This window comes from Cynocephalus volans, chromosome 12 (genome assembly GCF_027409185.1).
Source record: "Cynocephalus volans isolate mCynVol1 chromosome 12, mCynVol1.pri, whole genome shotgun sequence".
Taxonomy (NCBI): Eukaryota; Metazoa; Chordata; class Mammalia; order Dermoptera; family Cynocephalidae; genus Cynocephalus; species Cynocephalus volans.
Window position 1 is genome coordinate 71,463,665 of NC_084471.1, and position 6,159 is coordinate 71,469,823.

The following is a 6,159-nucleotide window of genomic DNA, read 5'->3' on the forward strand; positions in this document are numbered from 1 at the left end:
CCGGGAGGCTCCGCCTCCTCCTGCTCGCCTTCCTCCTCCTCCTCCTCCTCCTCCTTCTCCTCCTCCCCCTCCCCCTCCCCTCTCCAACATCTTCCTCCCCCTTCCACCCCCTCCCCCTCCCCCTCCCCAAGAACTCAGCTCAGACATGGCAGCGGCTTGGTTTTTTTCACTCCCCAGAGGGTCCTGGGGTTCTCATACCTGTGTAGGGAGCCATCAGCTCTTGTATGTAGTGGGGATCAAAAATTATTTAGTTGCTTCTCTTGTTTTCAACAGGGACAACTTTTTCCTAGCCTGGACTGAGACTCCTTGCAATCAAACATCTTCAGCAACCAATAATACCTCCCCCTCTAGTTCTATCCCACTTCAATCACTCTTTAAACAAACATGTATTGGGATTCTGTGTGCCAGATTTTATATTAGATACTGAGAGATAAAGAGATAAATGAGTCCCTGCCTTTGAGGAACTTTGAACACTGATACTTTCTATAGAATACCCTCAGATACTGGGCCGGCCTGTGGCTCACTCGGGAGAGTGTGGTGCTGATAACAACAAGGCCACGGGTTCGGATCCTGTATGGGGATGGCCGGTTAGCTCGCTGGGTGAGCGTGGTGCTGACAACACCGAGTCAAGGGTTAAGATCCCCTTACTGGTCACCTTAAAAAAAAAAAAAAGAATAACCTCAAAAACTATTTTTACATTTATAATACCTTTCTCAGGGAAAATTCAAAAGAGCTACCTACTTGAAATGGAAGTACCAAAAGGCAAGAGCACTGCTGTGACAGCCTCTTCTCAAGCTTGCAGTAGGAGGGGTGCAGGATTCTGGTAGTGAAACAAGCATATGTGCTGGGCTTCACAGCAAACAGGATCCACCCTGGGAACATGGGTCAGATGTTTCCAGAGCAAAAGGTGCACCCCTTACTCAGATCCTCTTCTCTCCTTTCCTTGCTCCACCTATGCCTCACTTCAATGACTCTCCACTGTCATGTCTCTCCTTGCTTTTTTTTTTTTTTTAAAGATGACCAGTAAGGGGATCTTAACCCTTGACTTGGTGTTGTCAGCACCACGCTCTCCCAAGTGAGTCAACCGGCCATTCCTATACAGGGATTCAAATCCACAGCCTTGGTGTTATCAGCACCACACTCTCCCAAGTGAGCCATGGGCCGGCCCTCTCCTTGCTTTTTCTACTGCCCTTTCTCTTGCTTACTTTTGTTTCCGCCCCTGCACATTCTGGCTGAAAACAATAAGAATGCAAGTGAGTAGGAGATAAATCCATTTGACTACACAAAACTTAAAGCTTTTATACTGCAGTGTTACCATCAAGAAGGTAAAAAGACAACCCATGGAATGGGAGAAAATGTTTGGAAATCATAAATCTGCTAAGGGACCAATATCCATAATATATAAAGAACTCTTGCTACTCAATAATAAAAAGACAACGGCCCAATTAAAAATGGGCAAAATATCTGTACAGACCCCTCATCAAAGAAGGTATGTAAATAAGCATGTGAAAAGATATTCAACATCATATGTCATTAGGGAACTGCAAATTAAAACAGTAAGATACCACTACACACTTATTAGAATGGCTAAAATCCAAAAAAAAAAAAAACCTGACAATACCAAATCCTGATGAGAATGTGGAGCAGCAGGAATTCTCATTCATTGTTTGTGGAAATGCACAATGGTATAGTCACTTTAGAATACAGTTTGACAGTTCCTTACAAAACTATATAGTCTTACCACATGATCCAGCAAAGTCACTCCTACATATCCAAATGAGTTGAAAATTATGTCTGCACAAAAACCTGTACACAATTGTTTATACCAGCTTTATTCATAACTGCCCCAAACTAAAAGAAACCAAATGTCCCTCAAGAGGTGAATGAATAAACAAACCATAATACATCTATACATTCGAATATTATTCAATAAAAAAATAAATAACATATTAAGCCATGAAAAGATGCGAAGGAACCTTAAATATATATAACTAATTGAAAGAAGCCAATCTGAAAAGGCTACATACTGTATGATTCCAACTGTATGACATTCTGGAAAAAGTAAAACAACAGAGAGAGCAAAAAGAGGAGGGATGAGCTGGTGGAGCACAGGATTTTCTGGGCAGTAAAACTATTCTGTATGATGCTATAATGGTGGATACACGACATTAGGCATTTGTTAAAACTCGGAGAACTGTACAATACAAAGTGTGAACCTTAATGTAAACTGGGATTTTAGTTAATAATAATGTATCAATATCGGTTCATCAATTGTAACAAATGTACTTCACCAGTGCAAAATTTTAACAATAGGGGAAACTGAGTAGCGGACAGATAGGCTATATGGGAACTCTCTGTTCTATATGATAATTTTCTGTAAGCCTAAAACGGCTCTCATAAATAAAATCTATTAAGTTAAAAACATATATTCTGCTCAATGAATATCGAATAGAACTGTGATATTAAAAAAATGGGCAGGGGCCGGCCCGTGGCTCACTCGGGAGAGTGTGGTGTTGATAACACCAAGGCCACAGGTTCGGATCCCATATAGGGATGGCCGGTTAGCTCACTGGGTGAGCATGGTGCTGACAACACCAAGTCAAGGGTTACCGGTCATCTTAAAAAATAAATAAATAAATAAATAAATAAAAATGGGCAAAGGTTTGAATAGACATTTCTTTAAAGAAGATATACAATGGTCAATAAGGGCAGGGACAGAAAAAGATGCTTAACATCATTAGCCATTAGAGAAATGCAAATCAAAACCACTTCATTTCATTTGAAGTGAAGATACCATTTCATACCCATTAGCATGGCTATTATTTTTTTTAAAAAAACCATTCAGACCAGCTGGGGTTGGGGGTCCTAGAAAAAGAAACTTTTCTCAGAAGTACTTAGGCCTTGCCTATGGTCATCTCAGTGCAACCCCAAACTTGAAGATGTTACTTTCTGAGAGTTAAAACTAGTAAAAACCAACACAAAATAGAGTACCTGATGGAAGAAATACTTCATATTAAGAACTGGCTGTAAATGTCTTCCTGATATAAATCTTGAGAAACCCCTATAAATCATTCATCTGTACATTCAACAAATATTTATTGAGGATTCATTATGTGCCAGCCACTGTATCAGGTACTGAGCTATAGTAAGCTCTCTTGGAGTTTATAATCTAGAGAGACTATCAAAGGTTCATAGGAAGTTTACATTTATTGGGCCTGGAATATAATTAAAGAAATCAATAACCCCATTAACAACAGCTTTAATGTATCAAACTCTTACTACATGAATATGTTAGCTGGAGGTAAATGGAGCAAAAAAAAAAAAAAAAAAGAAGGAGGGACCTAGATGGGAAAAAATTTGGCAGTGTTTATTCAATACTGTTTAAGAGAAAGAGGCTATTTTTTTTCCCACTCAATGATTTTCCCAATTCAGCTAACATTATAAGAGCCCTGACAGTTTTAGCTGCATGCAGACTCAAGTCCTGTGGAACTGATTCTGGAAGTCTGACATTAGAAGATCAATGGTGAATAGTGATTATGTTGAGATTAAGGCAATCTTGATAGAGGCAGAACTCCCACTGACTTTCCGTCAGCGAGAGGCAGAACTCCCACTGCTTTTCCATCAGCGAGAGTTCAGCTTCTTGGATGGCTACAACATAGAATATACTCGAACGTGGAGAATCTTGTCTCTGATGCAGAAAGGAAGTATACCTGCTCGGAAGAAACTTAGGCCATGGGTAGCAGTCATACTTTCTACATATCAGTTGTACTCACTCTGTTGGGGTAACTTTGTATCCCAGTCTGCATAAACCAGCTGTGAGTGTATTTGTCAAAGGAACATAAGGGCAGCAGGGGGCATGGGCAATGCTGATTACTGATGGCCTAAATAAAGTGAAGAATAGGATAGTAAGTTCTTATGTTCCAGGGAGAAGCTGTGACACAGGGGGCTGATGGATGTGGCACTACTCCCTTGGAATGCTCCCCATCTACAGCAAAAAGTGGTCTTGGGAGTCACTAGTCACCTAGGCAGGTTGCCTGTCAGTGAAGTCCTTATGCACAAGAGAGGCTTTAGATCTAGTGGACTTTTGGATCTGCTGGACCAGAGCCTGGCCCAAAAAGCTGCCTGCTGTCCCTGAGCTTTTGCCCTGGAGGTAGTTGCCCCACATGCTCAGCTATCTTGGAATGCTAAGCACCTTTCTTTACAAAGGATAGGGGCAAAGACATAGAGGTAAAGGGTAAGGCCTAGGTGACTCAATTCTTTGCTGTGCCCCAGTGCAGAAACAAATGGCTTCCTTATGTTGGGAGTTTATCTTCTATGGGCCAGAAACACATGAACACACACACCTTGCCTTGTCATAGCACCCGTAGAGCTGTCTATCCTGATGGGCAAGGAGTAGGAGAAAAGAGCTGTTGCAGCTGCTTCCCTGCCAGGTGTGACACAAGAAACAAAATGTATTCCATTTTTCTTGAGGACTAGAGCTCAGCATTTCCATATATAGCCACACTTAGAGCAAGAAGCAGAACACCCTGGAGGGAGTCTCTATGAATTTTTCAGGCTGGCAAAAGCAGCAGAAGGACATCAGGCCAGGGTATTTGCATGTTTTAGCATCAGTGACTCTGTGCTCACCTCTGCTAACTACATTACTTGATGACATGAGTTCCTCACTGGAGACCTATAGGGCTGCATTACCTAGATATGCGGAATTGACCATCTATCTCACCAGAGCAGGTAAACCACTCATGTCCCCCTCCAATCCATCCTTCACCCAGGAGCCAGAAAGATCTTTTTAAAACTCAATTATGATCCTGTTACTCTTCAGTGACTTCCCATAGCTCAAAAGCGTTAAGACGACCTAGAAGGCACTGCATGATGTAGCTCTCAAACTACCTTTACGGTGCACTTTCCGACTATTTTTCCTATCACTCAAGTCATACTGGCCCACTCTACTCTTCCAATGAGCCAAAGTCCTTCTCACTTCAGAGTCTACTGTGTTCTTTTTTCAGAAATCTCTTCTTCCCCATTTGCCTGGCTAATGCATAGTCATTCCTCAGGCCTTCCTGAGAAAGAGTTTTTCTGACTTCTCAGGCCAAATTAGATACCCTGTTTTACATTCTGATTACATATTATTTTCTTTCATTGAACCAATACCATTGCAATAATATAACCGTGTGTATTTCATATGATTACTACTTACTCCCATAAGACTATAAACTTCATGAGGGCAGGCAATGTTCCTGTTCTGTTAACTGCTTTATTCCCAATGCCAAGTACAGTGCCTAATACAGTATGTGTTCAACACATTTTCTTGAAAGGAAGGAGAAAAAGGACAAAGAGAAGGAGGGAAGCAGAAAGGAAGAAAATAAAGGTGAAGGAAGGAGGGAAGCTAGCAGGAAAAAAGGAATAGAGGCTCCACTGGGGCTGGGAAGATATTTGATTCCCCTTCTCTAGTGGGAAAACTAAAAGGGTTAAGAGTGGCTCTTACCTGAGACTCCAGTGTTTAAAGGCAGAAGTTGAACATCAGCATTTTATCCATGGGATAATGCTGAGTTTAGATAACAGGAAAAGTTCCAAATAGGTCATCAGAGGAAAGGGGGTCTGAGGTGAGTATCAGGTATAGAGCAAAATGAGAATGGGAAAAGCAGGAAAGATGAAGGCAAATAAAAAGTAATCTGTAGAAATTCAAGAAACAGTAGGACAAGGCCACCAGCTGGGTTTACTTCTTGTTCCTAGCTGCTTTCTATGCACGGACAAAGCAATCCTGTGTGTTGCCATATATGAAGGGTCATCAAAAAGTTCGTAGGAAATGAATATTATGAAAAACTATGCATAGATTTCAAGGTTTTTTTTTTCTGCAACAAAATAAACTCATACTAACTTGTTATAACGTCTGAACAGGATCTAGTTTGAGGCACTAATAAAAGTAAGACATCAGTTTGAAAAGAGCCCCTATCAGAGCAACATGAATTCTGCTACAATTGAAGCAAGAAGAAACATCAAATTTATGGAGAAGCTTGAGTGGAAGAATGGTGAAATCACTGATGCAGTTTAAAAATGGACAGCTCATTTTAAGAAGGATCAAGATGATGTTAGAGATGAAGCCCACAGTGGCAGACCATCCACATCAATTCATGAGGAAAAAATTCATCTTATTCATGCCTT